This window comes from Lissotriton vulgaris, chromosome 11 (genome assembly GCF_964263255.1).
Source record: "Lissotriton vulgaris chromosome 11, aLisVul1.2, whole genome shotgun sequence".
Taxonomy (NCBI): domain Eukaryota; kingdom Metazoa; phylum Chordata; class Amphibia; order Caudata; family Salamandridae; genus Lissotriton; species Lissotriton vulgaris.
Window position 1 is genome coordinate 116,327,953 of NC_141699.1, and position 16,429 is coordinate 116,344,381.

The 16,429-nt window shown below is 46.3% G+C and overlaps 1 long non-coding RNA gene across 1 annotated transcript in view; it reads right to left on the minus strand.

The window, feature by feature from the left end:
- Positions 1-1,107: 1,107 nt before the first annotated feature.
- Positions 1,108-16,429, minus strand: part of LOC147679089 (uncharacterized) — a 139,634-nt gene continuing 124,312 nt past the window's right edge. The window contains exons 5-6 of the long non-coding RNA XR_015300993.1: positions 1,217-1,246; positions 1,108-1,130 (exon numbers count right to left, since the gene is read on the minus strand). This is a non-coding gene — a long non-coding RNA (uncharacterized LOC147679089). The remainder of the gene's footprint in view (positions 1,131-1,216; positions 1,247-16,429) is intronic.

Genomic DNA, 16,429 nt, shown 5'->3' on the forward strand with positions numbered 1-16,429 from the left:
GTTTGTTTGAATTTCAACAAAATTATAAAATTGAACCTTCCTTATCCTTTATATGATGTCTATACCATTGAACCGTAATGCATCGACTTTTGGCTTTTCCGCAATTTATTGTAGTTCATGATTCACTTTGATGTCATAGCGGCCGGCCCGTTCGGGTTGTAGGCAGACGCTGTGTACTGTGCATTCGTTAAATAAAGGTTTTCCAAAAAGAAAAAAAAAGAAAATAGATCTGATCTCTGAAGACAAAAGTGAAGGGAGAAGGGATTTGCCAACCAAAATATTGTCAATCCTGGTATTGGTTTGATGAAAATTTGAAAAAAAAGAAAATTCAAGAGAGTCAGGGTTACACGTTTTCCAAGTATCATATAATGAACTAGAGGCAATGGCAGATTGAAAGGCTTTGCGGGATTTTTCTGGATTCAATTTACACTTGGATAGTCTGTCAGAAAAAGGTTCTATCCATTGATTAAAGTCACCAGCAATAATAATGTTTGGCCAATTAACAGGAGAGAGTAAAATCTTAATAGAATTCCAAAAATCAGGGTCAGGTCTGCACGGTGTCAGAACCACAAATCTAAGTACAGGAATTTGTGGAGTATGTTCCTTGATAAAAGAGCAGGAGTTCCCTGGCAGCAGTGCATGGACCGGTCTGGTCCGCAGTTGGCGATATAAGATGGCACCTAAGATGGCCACCGATGCTAGAGCTGAGGTGAGCGTTCTAGTCTATGTGCCCACGGCTGCAGGAGAGTAGAGAAGCAGCGCGGGCGCCTCTGTGACGATGTACTTCACAGAAGATTTTCAGTCAGGAGGGTCGTCTTTTCAGCGCTACGCTTCCAGACCTTCTCAGTCCCGTTTATAGTAATTATTTTTTCCCCAGTTGTATCGGAATAGGAGAAGGTGTGAATTTCAGAATAACTTGGCATCTAGTGTCCGGTGTGAGTCACTTCAGGAGCGGAATTTCAGAGGAGTGTCGAAAGCGACTCAGTTTTCGTCAGCAGAAGGAGTCTTCAGTAAAACGTTTGAGCAGTTTAAAGAAGCCACATCTGAACACAGAGCTAAGTGCAACTCATCTCAGTTATGAATAGTTTGTAAACAAACTTACCAGGATTAAAGTCCAGTTGTTGTAGAATCTGAAAACGGAAAGGACATAATTAGTTCAAAGGCATTGAAACAATGAAAGGAATTAGACGTCACTTGTAATTATGTAAATACTTACCTGAATTGAACTCGGGGTCATTTGTTAAACCTGTGATAGGAAGAAAAGGAAGTAGTTCGTTTTCTTAGAGTCCTCCGAATTTAAATTAATGTAAACTGTAAATAATCACAGAACTGAAGTCGAGCACTTAAGAAGACCTGTGAGAGAAAGAACAGGTTTTCATGGGAAGACATGAAAAGACATCAGTTTAAGGAACAGAGAGAAAAAACACAGACACCCATTTAAAGAAGTACCCAACAGTTAGTGAAGTAACTGCACTTACAACAAAATTAATAAGACTAATAGGATAAAAGGAAGACAAGAGGAACTAATGTTTGTTTTCTTTATCAGTATAAGCTAAATGTCCAGGAAGGAATCATTCAGGAATCTATTTATCAATTTCTTAGTGTCACATCCGTGAACACTTAATTCAGTAAGGCGACCAGAGGGTTTCACAAGAAACACTAGCAGTTGTATCAAAAAAATATAATCTTTTTAATATTTTCTTTTGGTATATAAATAACCAATTATTGGACAATCAAAGTCTGGCAACAAAAGTACTACCAGTCTGTATAGCAAAGTAATTTTGTAGTACAGCAACACCTTCAGCAGAATAATGTGGATACAAACAAAAGACCACATATAAATCAAATATACACAGTACAATTCACACATTAAGTTTTAAATGAATTGAACGTTATATTGCGTGACAGGTGTTAGGCGTCGACGTTTCGGTCCTTGTCGGTCACAAAGATCCATAGGACCATCTTCAGGACAACAGAGTTGCACAGGAGAATCTAATAATAAAACATATATATACATGTATGTACATAAAAAACCCTAAGGTACAAGGAGTTGTATACTCAGCTCAAAAAAACAATAAAGTGACAAGACAAGTGCCACATCACTTAGCTACATGCACAAAACCAACATGACTAAATGCACACACCCAGAAGTATCCACGAAGCCAAAAGTGCAAAATTGCAGACCAAAACACGCGAAAATGACCAATCACCACACCACTAAGTAGTGAAAGTGAGAATAATCTGCCAATAGTAGGCCGAGCATAAGAACCAAACAAGCCCAGTGACGCCCTAAATATCATTAAAAATAGGTACAAAGTACAAGCACTGTATGATACTCACGTCGATCATACGCCAGATAGGTCGTTCTAAAAAGTAACATTATAATGCGGTGTGATTAATCTGACTGGTGCCTTCTTTTATAAGTTTGTAATAATCAACACCCGTACACCGAAACACCCAAACATAATGTAACAGCCAACTTACAAGTCTGCTAGGCCACCTGATGCCCTGTAGATATTAAAGAAAGGACATACTAGTCGCGATGCACATAAGGCCCGATGTTGGGAAAATCAATGTCATCACAATGGGGTAGAGTCTAGGGGCTTAAGGTACTTACTAGTACGAGTCTGCAGCTACGGCTAAACAGTCCGTGTCTCAGCAATCAGTCGGAGCAACAATCTGATCGAATGCCTTTTCCGACTAAAGACGCCAAGAACCAATGACGTCATACCGCTCCGAAACGTGGCGGCCATCTTAGAACGGTAAAATTATATATAGTAAAGCGTGTAAGTGACTGCTCAAACAATAAAATAAAAGACAAGACAAAGGAAACAGAATAGTATTCAGTGTTCCTAGAGCGATGTACGAAATTACGACTTGAAACTCGCTCGAAAGGAAATTCAGAAGAAAAATTCAGAAGAAAAATCCCTCAGGTCTGAACAAGACTGATACATAAGTGACACACAGCCGTGTGTACAAGTAAGGACTCAGCAAATCTACAGGGACTATAGTCACTACTGAGTAATCAGCGAAGAGTAGCCAGAGTATGCCATTCTATTAAAGAATTAAGGCCATTTTCCACAGTGTTACAGAGCCAAATCAATTTATTCTCTCTTTGAGCCAGTATTTTATCAACATTGGGTCTTCTCCTTGTACCTTTTACAACGTCGATCACATACCATTTCATATCCTCTGGTTTGTGTGACATGCTGGTGTAATGTTCTACTAAAGGAGCAGTACTGACATTGCACCTAATGCGCAACTGATGTTGTGAGATGCGTTTCCTAATCTCCTGTGTTGTCTTACCAATGTAATTCAATGAAATGGTATGTGATCGACGTTGTAAAAGGTACAAGGAGAAGACCCAATGTTGATAAAATACTGGCTCAAAGAGAGAATAAATTGATTTGGCTCTGTAACACTGTGGAAAATGGCCTTAATTCTTTAATAGAATGGCATACTCTGGCTACTCTTCGCTGATTACTCAGTAGTGACTATAGTCCCTGTAGATTTGCTGAGTCCTTACTTGTACACACGGCTGTGTGTCACTTATGTATCAGTCTTGTTCAGACCTGAGGGATTTTTCTTCTGAATTTTTCTTCTGAATTTCCTTTCGAGCGAGTTTCAAGTCGTAATTTCGTACATCGCTCTAGGAACACTGAATTCTATTCTGTTTCCTTTGTCTTGTCTTTTATTTTATTGTTTGAGCAGTCACTTACACGCTTTACTATATATAATTTTACCGTTCTAAGATGGCCGCCACGTTTCGGAGCGGTATGACGTCATTGGTTCTTGGCGTCTTTAGTCGGAAAAGGCATTCGATCAGATTGTTGCTCCGACTGATTGCTGAGACACGGACTGTTTAGCCGTAGCTGCAGACTCGTACTAGTAAGTACCTTAAGCCCCTAGACTCTACCCCATTGTGATGACATTGATTTTCCCGACATCGGGCCTTATGTGCATCGCGACTAGTATGTCCTTTCTTTAATATCTACAGGGCATCAGGTGGCCTAGCAGACTTGTAAGTTGGCTGTTACATTATGTTTGGGTGTTTCGGTGTACGGGTGTTGATTATTACAAACTTATAAAAGAAGGCACCAGTCAGATTAATCACACCGCATTATAATGTTACTTTTTAGAACGACCTATCTGGCGTATGATCGACGTGAGTATCATACAGTGCTTGTACTTTGTACCTATTTTTAATGATATTTAGGGCGTCACTGGGCTTGTTTGGTTCTTATGCTCGGCCTACTATTGGCAGATTATTCTCACTTTCACTACTTAGTGGTGTGGTGATTGGTCATTTTCGCGTGTTTTGGTCTGCAATTTTGCACTTTTGGCTTCGTGGATACTTCTGGGTGTGTGCATTTAGTCATGTTGGTTTTGTGCATGTAGCTAAGTGATGTGGCACTTGTCTTGTCACTTTATTGTTTTTTTGAGCTGAGTATACAACTCCTTGTACCTTAGGGTTTTTTATGTACATACATGTATATATATGTTTTATTATTAGATTCTCCTGTGCAACTCTGTTGTCCTGAAGATGGTCCTATGGATCTTTGTGACCGACAAGGACCGAAACGTCGACGCCTAACACCTGTCACGCAATATAACGTTCAATTCATTTAAAACTTAATGTGTGAATTGTACTGTGTATATTTGATTTATATGTGGTCTTTTGTTTGTATCCACATTATTCTGCTGAAGGTGTTGCTGTACTACAAAATTACTTTGCTATACAGACTGGTAGTACTTTTGTTGCCAGACTTTGATTGTCCAATAATTGGTTATTTATATACCAAAAGAAAATATTAAAAAGATTATATTTTTTTAATACAACTGCTAGTGTTTCTTGTGAAACCCTCTGGTCGCCTTACTGAATTAAGTGTTCACGGATGTGACACTAAGAAATTGATAAATAGATTCCTGAATGATTCCTTCCTGGACATTTAGCTTATACTGTTAACCTAACCCAGTCCCGGGGGGATTAGTGGGTGGCTCTGTTCTAATACTGTTTTCTTTATCAGTCACAACTAACTGGCGAGGAAGGCAGATTCACACAAATAACCAGAGGAGAAGCAAGGTCCAGGAGAACTAGGGTGAGTGAGATATACAGTAGAGTAATACTAGGATAGAGTAGAAACAAAGGTAGTAATGTTGCATTAATTTTCAGGTTCCACTGAAAGAAACAGAAGGTGTCTGCAGATAGCTGACTGAAGGAACCTTTCCGGACCAGTCTCTTCTTTGTTTATTATTTTATTCAATTCCCCCGTCCCCCAAGGTAATGGTTTGGAGGTTCTGAGTAAAGACCTGCTAACATTGCTGAGTGGGACTAGGGACCTAGCATCTCCGTTCCCGTGCAAGAACTGGTAAGACATTAAAGTGTATAAACTTGAGTTCTGACAGAGTGAAATGCCCACGATGCCTTCGCACCTGAACAGAGATGGCGGAGGGAATTGACATACAGTCCCTAGGAACAATTCTTGATGCGATACAAAAAGAATTAGGAGCAGTCAGAGAAGAAAATCGAAACCTTAGGCAAGAGGTAGTTAGTGCCAGGAAGAAAACTGCAGAATTAGCACAAAGACTTTGGACCTCCAGTTGTTAGAAAGGGAAGCTATGAATCCAGTATTAGAAGCCACCAATAGATCAACCACCCAGGTAATTCATTCCCTATCCCCTGTCATTCCACTAGCAGCTCCCGAAAGATTTAACGGGGATCCCCAGAAGGCGCAAATCTTTCTTTCACAATGCTCCTTGCACTTTATGTGCCGCCCTTAGATCTCCCCTGATGCGCAGTCCAAGGTAGCTTTCATACTCTCGTATTTAAGTGGAGACGCAGCTTCATGGTCAATGCCCTTAGTCTCCCGGGATGACCCTCTACTTAGGAACTTTGAAGAATTCAAACAGGAATTCCTTCGAATTTTTGACAGGCGGCGGATATCCCAGGAGGTGGATAACGAACTACTTGACTTGCGACAAGGAAATCGCGATCTAATAGCGTACCTGGCCCAGGTCAACAAGCTGGTGGTCGAGACTGATTGGCCAGAAAGCAAAGGAGCTGCAGGGTTTTATCGTGGGATGAGAGATGAATTAAAGGATACTTTGGCCCAAATTCCCAATCGACCCACAGAGATTTCGGCATTAATAGACTTAGTTTTGGAAATAGACTTTTGTCAGGGAGAAAGAAGAGGAGAAAAGAAGAAAGATTTTAGAACCATTACTCCAAGATTCGACAGAGCTCGATTTGATGGCACAAGAAGTACTGAGACCCAACAAGGAACCGAACCAATGCAGATTGGAACAATTAGAGGCCTTCTATCTAAGGAGGAGAAGGACAAAAGAAGAGTTGGTAATTTATGTATGTACTGTGGATCCGGAGGGCATTTAGTTAGAAATTGTCAGAAGAAGCCCAAGAACACCTACAAGCCGAAGGAAAACTAATGGCACCACCTGTGGGAGGAGTTGAACGGGTGGATACGAATCAAGAAATAACTCCGACAGAACACCGAGTTGCGAACACATTACAATCGACGGCTCCACATTTGAACCTGTCCATGGAAGCAAGATTCAGGGAGACCATTCTGACAGAGGTGTCGGTTATGATCGATTCCAGAGCTACAGGAAACTTTTGCGACTTAAGGTCTGCGGCTAAGGTGGGCATTCAAGCGATTAAGAAGAGTAAAAGTGAGCCCGTCCGAGCTGTGGATGGAACCAACATTTCGTCAGGACCAATCATAAGTCACACAGAGGCAATCCTATCCAATTGATTTCAGGTGATGGGCATAAGGAAAGGATTCAGTTTAATCTAATAGATGCGCCACAATTTCAATTGATTCTAGGTCTTCCGTGGCTTACCGAACAAAATCCTACGATCGATTGGAGTTCCAGAACAATTGAGATGAACTCGACGTATTGCCATGAGAATTGTTTTGGTGCTGAGGAGAAAACCTTGGAAAGTAATCCGGCATTATCACTGTGTTCCACTGGGCATTCCATGTGTGTGATAAATATTACTGAAGTCCCTGAAGAATACCAGGAGTTCCAAGACGTGTTTAATGAAGTGGAGGCCGAGCAGCTACCCCCACATCGAGTGTATGACTGCAAGATAGATCTGGAACCGGGTTTAAACTTGCCATGCAGTCGTGTCTACGCACTGACTGAAAAGGAAAACCAACATTTAAAAGAGTACTTGGATAAGTATCTTGCAAATGGATTTATTTGGCCTTCCCAGTCTCCCGTCTCGTCTCCATTATTTTTCGTGCCAAAGAAGGAAGGCGATTTAAGGATGTGTATTGACTACAGGGCAATCAACAAGATCACTAAAAAAAATAGATACCCCCTGCCATTGATCTCCGTACTCTCGGACCAAGTTAAAGGAGCCAAAATTTATACCAAATTAGACCTGAGGGGCGCCTATCATCTAGTCCGAATGCGCGAAGTTGACGAGTGGAAGACGGCATTTCGGACTAGGTTTGGGCTTTTGAATATCAGGTAATGCCCTATGGGTTGTGTAATGCCCCGGCTGCCTTTCAGCACTTCATTAATGAAATCTTGAAGGAATTCATAGACCAATGTGCAATTGTGTACATAGATGACATTTTAATATACTCATCTGATGTGTCAAGAAACCACGAGCAAGTAAGAGGGGTTTTGAGAAAACTACAAGAGCACAAATTATTTGTGAAATTGGAAAAATGCGCCTTTGATGTGTCACGAGTGGAGTTTTTGGGATTTGTCCTTTCGCCTTCCGGGATATTGATGGATCAGAGGAAGGTGGAAGCAGTAATGAGCTGGGAGTCTCCTACGAGCGTAAAAGAAGTCCAGAGTTTCATTGGCTTTGCCAATTTCTACCGGAGATTTATTAGTGAATTTCCCAGGAAGATTCTCCCCCTTACCAAATTACTGAGAAAAGTAATCAAGTTCGAATGGACAATGGAAGCCGAAGAAGCCTTTTAATCTTTGAAGACGGATTTCACCACAGCACCAGTCTTGTTGCATGCTGATCCTATGGAAACCTTCTATGTTGAGACGGATGTATCTGATCAAGCTGTAGGTGGAGTATTATCCCAACGACACAAAACCACAGGTCAGTTACACCCTGTCGCCTATCGCTCCAGAAAATTAACCTCGGCCGAGATTAATTACACCATCACAGAGAACGAGTTGTTAGCCATTAAGGATGCCTTTAAGGAGTGGCAACATTACCTGATGGGGGCCCAACATCTAGTGACTGTGTTTACAGACCATCGTAATCTAAAATTCTTAAATACTGCCAGAACCCTTACACCAAGACAGTTGAGATGGTCCCTATATTTTGCAGACTACGATTTCGTGATCACGTATCGTCCTGGGGCCCAAAATGGAAAGGCGGATGCGCTGTCCAGAATCGGCACAGAAGCACAGAAGACCCTTACAGGGAATCAACCAATCATTCTGAGTACAAAGATTATTGGGGCTATCACCTCAATCAGTTTAGAGAAAGATGTCGCCAAGGTCATGAGTCCAGAAGCTATGCAGGATTGGGCAAAAGAAGATCCAAATAGAGAGATCATCCAGCAACTTCCCTACCATCGGAAGACATTGTATATCCCCACTGTTGAATTGCAACAACAAATAATGCAAGAATGCCATGATGATAAATTAGCTGGTCACAAAGGAGAAGCCAAAACCAAAGAGTTGATAAGGAGACACTATTGGTGGCCGAAGATGGCTTCTGACATCGAGAGGTATGTTAAGTCCTGTGAGATCTGCGCTCAGGGAAAGTCGGAACGGCAGGCCCCAAGAGGTCTTTTGCAACCTCTGCCCACTCCTCCGTACCCATGGCATACAGTCACATTAGATCTTATTACAGACTTACAAAATAGTCAGGGATTTGATACAATCCTAGTAGTGGTGGACACTTTTTCCAAGATGGCCCATTTTACTGCCTTAAAGGGGGTTCCCTCTGCCAAACAGTTAGCCGCCCATTTCAGCTCTCAGATTGTAAGGATACATGGAGTACCGAAGATAGTGATTTCAGACAGAGGTTCTCAGTTTGTGTCTCACTTCTGGAGGGCCTTTATGGAAGGGTTAGAAATGGAAGTTAGATTTTCCACTAGTTATCATCCAGAAACTGATGGGCAGACAGATAGGTTGAACCAAGAATTAGAACAGTATCTGCGACTGTTCCTTTTAAAGGAGGAGGGAGATTGGTCAGATTATTTGTGGACAGCAGAATTTGCCCACAATAATGCAAAGAACAGCTCGACAGGTTACTCCCCCTTTTACCTAAATTATGGCAGGCATCCACATGCAACAATTTGGCAAACTGATATCTCAGTTCCAGCAGTTAAAGAAGCAGTATCGCATTTGCACCAAATACAGCTAAGGGCAGTAGACAATTTTACGAGGGCTAAGGAAAAATATAAGGGCTATGCTGATAGGAAAAGGAGAGAAGGGCCAACTCTGAATATAGGAGATCCAGTCTGGTTAAGCACTAGGAACTTGGGATTAAAAGGTAATCGGAAATTTCAGCCCCGATTCATTGGCCCCTATCTGGTGGAGAAAAAAATCAATCAGGTCATCTACCGAGTAAAATTACCACCTAAGCTAAAGATTCACCCAGTTTTCCATGTTTCATTGTTAAAGAAAGCTTACGCAGACCTTAGAGCCAAAACCCCTCCAAAACCAATTCAGTTAGAGACTGGAACTGAGTTCGAAGTGAAAGAAATTTTAGACTCCAAAAGGTCCAAGGGGAAACTGTACTACTTAATTGACTGGAAAGGTTATGGTCCAGAGGAGCTGACTTGGGAGCTGGAAGAGGATGTCCATGCCCCTAGGTTAATTAGATCTTTTCATCAACGATTCCCCACAAAACCGAGAAGGAAAGGAGCTACCTTGTTGGGGGGTACTGTCAGAACCGCAAATCGAAGTACAGGAATTTGTGGAGTATGTTCCTTGATAAAAGAGCAGGAGTTCCCTAGCAGCAGTGCATGGACCGGTCTGGTCCGCAGTTGGAGATATAAGATGGCACCTAAGATGGCCACCGATGCTAGAGCTGAGGTGAGCGGTCTAGTCTATGTGCCCACAGCTGCAGGAGAGTAGAGAAGCAGCGCGAGCGCCTCTGTGACGATGCACTTCACCGAAGATTTTCAGTCAGGAGGGTCATCTTTTCAGCGCTACATTTCCAGAGCTTCTCAGTCCCGTTTATAGTAAATATTTTTCCCCAGTTATATCGGAATAGGAGAAGGTGTGAATTTCAGAATAACTCGGCATCTAGTGTCCGGTGTGAGTCACTTCTTTTTTTTTTTTTTTTTTTTAAACTGTTTATTTGCAGGATAGTAAAATTGCACAATCATTACAGTACATGCAGTCACTTGTCTTACATCCCATTGAAATACATCAGTTGTACCGTACTCGCTCATGTTGCCTTTTCCTATTTTCAACCTGTTACACTATTCCCAACTCAACCCCCCAACCCCCCCTCCCAATATCCCTCCCCCGGCACTCCTATTCAGGCATAGTATGGGTTCAGACATGACGGTACAGTATGTACCCTATTCCTTGTTAATCCACCCCTTTGTCGCTATGCCATGCAGGTCCATATAAAGGGCATCACAGCCCAATTTGAGTTCTTCCTGTGCAGTGCACCTGTGTCCTTGTGTGGGTCACTGTCACATGACATTCGGGTACTCAGGGGAATGCAATGAAGCGGTGACCCCAAAGCAATCAGCTCATTTCAATCACTCAAGGACGACCCCACAGAGTTAGCATCCTCATCCAACAGTTCAAAAGATAACATAATAGTGTTCCATTCGAGGGATATAGGAATCCTTCTCAAGCCTTTACGCTCTTCGGTCTGTATTGCCATTCCCTCCGCCTTGCCCCACCTCACCACCTCCGCCTTCCACATCTCCGGGTCAGGGGGCCTGCTCGACTTCCACCTCATAGTAATGGTACGTTTTGCCAGTAGCATTGCTAGGTCAACAAACCTTGTGGCCACACTTTTCTTGCGTTCTGCAGGTCCCAGTCCCAGTAAGCTAGAGGATATAGTGTTGTGTTGTCTGTTGGGGGACACCCTGTGTAAGGCAGTGTGTACCGTTGCCCAAAAATAACCTAATTTCGGGCACTCCTATAACATGTGTATTATCCTCGCATCTTCCATGCCACACCGGGGGCATGAATCCAGTGTGTTGGGGAACATTACGTGCAATCGGTGGGGTGTGAGGTATGCGCGGTGTAGGATCATGAGTTGGATGAATTTAAATTTTGGGTTCTGCGAGACTTTCCTGGGGAATGCAAGGGCCCGCTCCCACTCTTTATCTCGAAACACTCGACCTGCATCCCTCTCCCACGCCTCGCGCAGTGGCTGCAACGACACCGCCCTCCCTTCACATATACCACTTGTAATCCATTTTGTTAAATGGCTCCCTGTACCCATCAGGTATTGCATCGTGTGTAGTGGATTTGTATTTGGTTCTATGCCGTCCGGTGCCCAGTGCCGTGTGATGTAGTCGCGCACCCCTGCATGTAGTAAGAACATTCCCCCAGGCGGATGGTGCACCGTGCAAAAGTCCTCACAGGACATCATATGTCCATCACTAAATAGGTCGCCCACCTGTGCTACCCCGGCATCAGTCCACGTAGCGAGTGCCCTGGTAGACAATATGCTTGTCCCCAGCGGGATCCCCAGCAGTGGTATCGTTGGGGCATAGGAAGAGGCCGGGGACGAGTATCGTACGGCCCGCCTCCAGCAGGTAATGGCCAACTTGAGCAGGGGGGGAGATTGCCCAGGGATCGCAGCGTTAGGCAGCAACAGGGTGTGTATGACTCCTCTTTCCCTATCTGCTTCGGACATGCCTATTTCGTGCAGGTTGCGACCCGCTAGCCAATAGGCCAGCCATTGTAATTGGCATGCGTAGTAATATGCCAGGAAGTCCGGGACTCCCATCCCGCCAGCCGTTGTAGGCAGCTGTAGTTTCACCAGGCTTATGCGCCGTCTGCCCCGTCCCCAGACCAGCTCCGTTAGCATGGTGTTCAAGGTTCGGAATACAGCAGCTGTCGCCAAGAAGGGCAAGTTCGTAAAGTAGTAAAGAAGTCTTGGGAGCACTACCATCTTAGAGATGGCCACCCTGCCCGCCACCGATAATGGCAGCGTGGTCCAGAATTGTACCTGCGACCTCAGAGCTGCCACAGCGCGGCCCAGATTACCGTCAAGCATATCTGCCGCCGTCCTATAGATCTGTATCCCCAGGTTGCGAAAGGTTGTTTCCGCCATTTCAAAACTGTGGGGCGGAAATGGTAGGGGGGCGCTCGTGTCGAGGGCATTAAAGCAGTACCCATACGACTTAGATTCGCTTATCGTGAGGCCGAAGAGTGCACTGAAGTCTTCAAAGAGCCCAGGGATGGGGTCCAGATCACCGTGCAGGTCTCTTAAATAAAGGATGATGTCGTCGGCGTAGGCCGACACCACATGAGTTACGCCTCCCCTCGTGATGCCCCTGTGTTGCGCTCGAAGCCGAAGCTTGCACAGCAGTGGCTCTAGCGCTAGTATAAACAATAGCGGGGATAGAGGGCAACCCTGCCTCGTACCCCTCGCTATGTCCAACTGTGGCGATATGCATCTGTTCGTGCGGACCCTAGCAGTGGGGTGAGTGTACAGTAATCGGATCCAATCAATAAAGCCAGCCGGGAGCCCAAACCGTGCCAGTGCTGCAAACATATAATCCCACCGGAGTGAGTCAAATGCCTGACGCAAGTCCAATGAAATACAGCCATCAGCTGACGTAGGTAAACGCTCGTGTAACATGAGCTGACTGAGCCTCCTCAGATTCATCGCAGTGCTTCGACCGGGCACGAAATCGCACTGGTCCGGGTGGATCAGGCCCGGAATATGTTGTGCCAGTCTCAGTGCCAACACCTTGCTCAGCACCTTGTGATCGGTGTTTAATAGGGATAGCGGTCTATAATTAGCTGGCCGTAAACAGTCCCTGCCCGGCTTAGGCAACGAGACAATCAGGGCCTGCAGCGCGGACTGCGGTAACCCTTTGGTTTTCTTTGCTTCGTTAAACACCTCATATAGCCGCGGGGCCAACAGGTCAATAAACGCCCCGTAAAATTCTGCCGGTAGGCCATCGGTACCCGGGGTTTTGTTTCTCGGGAGTGCCCGTATTGCCTGCCTGATTTCCGCAACCGTTATGGGCCGCGCTAAGTCCTCACTCTGGGCCTGTTCTAGTCGCGGTAGTTCCAGTCCCGTCATGAACTCTTCGAATGCCTCGTCCGACATGTGTCGATGTGGACCATACAGTGACTCGTAATAGTCACGAAAGGCGGTATTTATACCGATCTGTGTCACAGCCAGCCTCCCAGTTTGGTCCAGAACCTCCAGTATTGGAGTGGGGGCAGGGCTATCTCGCAGCAATCGGGCCAGCAAGGGCCCAGATTTGTCAGCGTGGGCATGTTGCCTACATGTATATTCCTTGTAGTCCAGGACACGCAGTTCCTCCAACAGCTCGGCGTGTTGAATGTGCGCCTCCTGCAAAGGTGTAAAAGGTAAGTTCGTGCCCGCAGCCTCCCTCTCCAGCATGGCCAGGCTGCCCTCCACTTTATTAAGCTTCTCTAAGACCAGGCGTCTCATGCCCGAGCGTGTGTTCATTGCATCCCCCCTTATGGTCACCTTAAAGGCATCCCATTCGATCTGACGCGTACTAGCCGTGCCGCCATTAAAATGGAAATGTTGCGTGATTGCCTCTGCTATAGTTGCCTTAAAAACAGTGTCTTCAAGCAGTTCCGGGGACATACGCCATGTCGGTATCGGTGTGGGTATCGTGCCCCATCTCAGCGTGACTTCCACTGGGTTGTGGTCCGAAAGGGTCTTGCCCATGTGTTCTGAGGCCACTACCCCCCCCCAGCAATGTTGTGCTACAGAACATATGATCTATTCTCATGTGTAGACCATGGGGAGGGGAGAAGTAGGTGTACTCTCTATCCGTCAAGTGCGTGCATTGCCAAGTATCCGCCAGCCCCCAGCCCATTGCCCACTGCGAGAGTGCTTCAGCCTGACTTCTACTTTCAGTAGCCTGCAGTGGTGGGTGAGATCTGTCCAGTGATACGTCTAGAACTGCATTAAAGTCCCCTCCAATAATCCACACACTCTCCGACCATTCAGTTAATACTCTGTTAAACGCGGTCAAGAAAACCGGCTGACCCGTATTTGGCGCATACACGCTACCAAGCACAACAGGGGAACCATCCAACAACCCCCTTATAAGCACATACCTTCCCTCTGGGTCGATCCTTTCTTCCAGTATCTTAAAAGGGACAGAGTTCCTGATCCATATCGCCGCCCCCCGGGAGAACACTGAGTAAGTAGTAGCAAACAGCTGCCCCTTCCATTTCTTTAGCAGTTTCATCTCTATTCAAATGCGTCTCCTGTAAGTATGCCACAGCAACACGCCTCCTATTGAGCTGTGCCAGCACCCTATGCCTTTTTTGGATTGAGCCCATGCCTCTTACATTCCAGGTGCACATTTTGTATTCACTAAGGGACCCCATGACTGTTAGCGACAATTATATTCAGCGTGTCCCACCCTATTCCAATTAGTCTTGCGAAGGTTTCCATGAGTGCCCTAATTACAAACAATCCCAAAACATCAAGGTCCCCATTCAAAGAACTGTGAGGTCCAAACACTTGCACCCAACTGGGGTGCCAATTGAACAGAACCATTGCTGCGCCCTGGGGGGTGTGGGCCCGCTCTCCCTTGTCTGGGCCCCGCCGGAATCCCTGCGGCGTGCCCTGACAGGTGTTCGTACCCCCAGCCCCAGTTGACCCGCCCAGAGTCTCACATGCAGTCTGTACATTACCAGTCGGAGTCTTCCGAAGTCTCTTTAAAGATCATTAGCTTCCTGTGCGGTTATTTTCGGAAACAGTTGCAGGCTGTCCGCAGAACCAGACACCTCTGTCCGGGAATCGGAGGCGCTATCCAGCACCGTCTCACCATCCGCGTTGTGTGCAGCCAAAGCGGCCTCTGTCAGCTGGGACCTCTCCTGTGATACCCGCATCCCAGCCAAGGGATCCGGACCGCTCGTGCCCACCTCCTCCTCGTGTGTGGCACTCGCTCCGGGCTGCCGCTCCTCGCCATTCGAGCGTCCTTCCCTCTGTCTACCCTCCTCAAATGGATCTTGCGAGTTGGGCGGCGTCAGCGTCACTTCCATCCATTCCGCCGCCTCCTCAGCCGTGTCAAAGAAGAGTGATTTGTTGTTATGAATTATTTTCAAGCGGGCTGGAAACAGCAGGGCATATTTAAGATTCCTGTCGCGCAGGCGTCTCTTCACACCCATAAACGTTGACCTGGCCTGGCCCTTTGCACCGTCGGGGTGAAGTCTGGGTAGATCAAGATAGTTTTGTCCTCAAAGCGTATCGGCGCTTTCTCTCGTGCCACTCTCAAGACTATGTCCCTGTCTTTGTAGTTAAGCAGGCAGGCTATTAAGGGGCGAGGTGGTGCTCCCGGCTTTGGTGGTCTAGACGGTATCCTATGCGCCCTCTCCACACTGTAGAGTGGCGTAAGTTCTTCAGCCAATCCTCAACAAACTGGGTTGGGTTCCTCCCCTTGCTGCGCTCCGGAATTCCTAGGATGCGCACGTTGTTGCGGCGAGCCCGCCCTTCCGCTTCGTCCATCCTCTCCCATACCAGCTTCATCTGCTTCTCCATGTTTTCCATTTTCGTGGATTGCTCCGTTTGCTGCGGTATCAGGTCGTCCAGAGCCAGTTTGTGTTCCGTGACCTTCTCCGCCAGCTTGTTATGGTCGGCGCGTAGTAGAGACATACCCGTCGCCATACTGTCCATGCGCGTTTCAAGCGCTTCTCTTGAAGCCCTTATCTCAGACAGAATAAGGTCCAGTTTGGCCTCCTGTGAAGTCTTGCCCGTCGGAGGCACCATCTCGATGTTTGAGGAGGCCAGTGGGTCTTTCGAGCCTGTAGACTGCAGAGTCTGGTCGGCGCCCCTCTCAGGCATCTTGGTCCTGTTCCTGCCCATGTTTCTGGACGACAGTGCGGCGGTGGTTCTGTCCCCAGGGGGTCCCCTTCCCTGCGTACAGTAGGTCAGCCTCAGGTATCCAACGTGCACTGGGCTCGACTCTTCAATCACCAGTGACTCCGTGCGGAAGCGAAGTGGCGTATTCCCTCCTTGTCGCACCTGCCCCCCCGAAGGTATCGCCTATCCCTGCTCGGGGGGGGTGCACTCCAGGCCACTGTGTTATTCAGCTGCTCGGCGTCCAGTGAGGTATGCTAAGCAAGGTCCGTTCCCTTATCAGGGTACTGCTCCGAAGAGGGTCGGCGGGCCCAGTGTGTCCTCGTTAGCGCTTCCTCAGGCGTGTCCGTGCAGACTGACTGCACCCCTGTGGTGTCCACCCCCTGCCAGAGTCTCTCCGTTAGGCGCTCAGGGGAACTT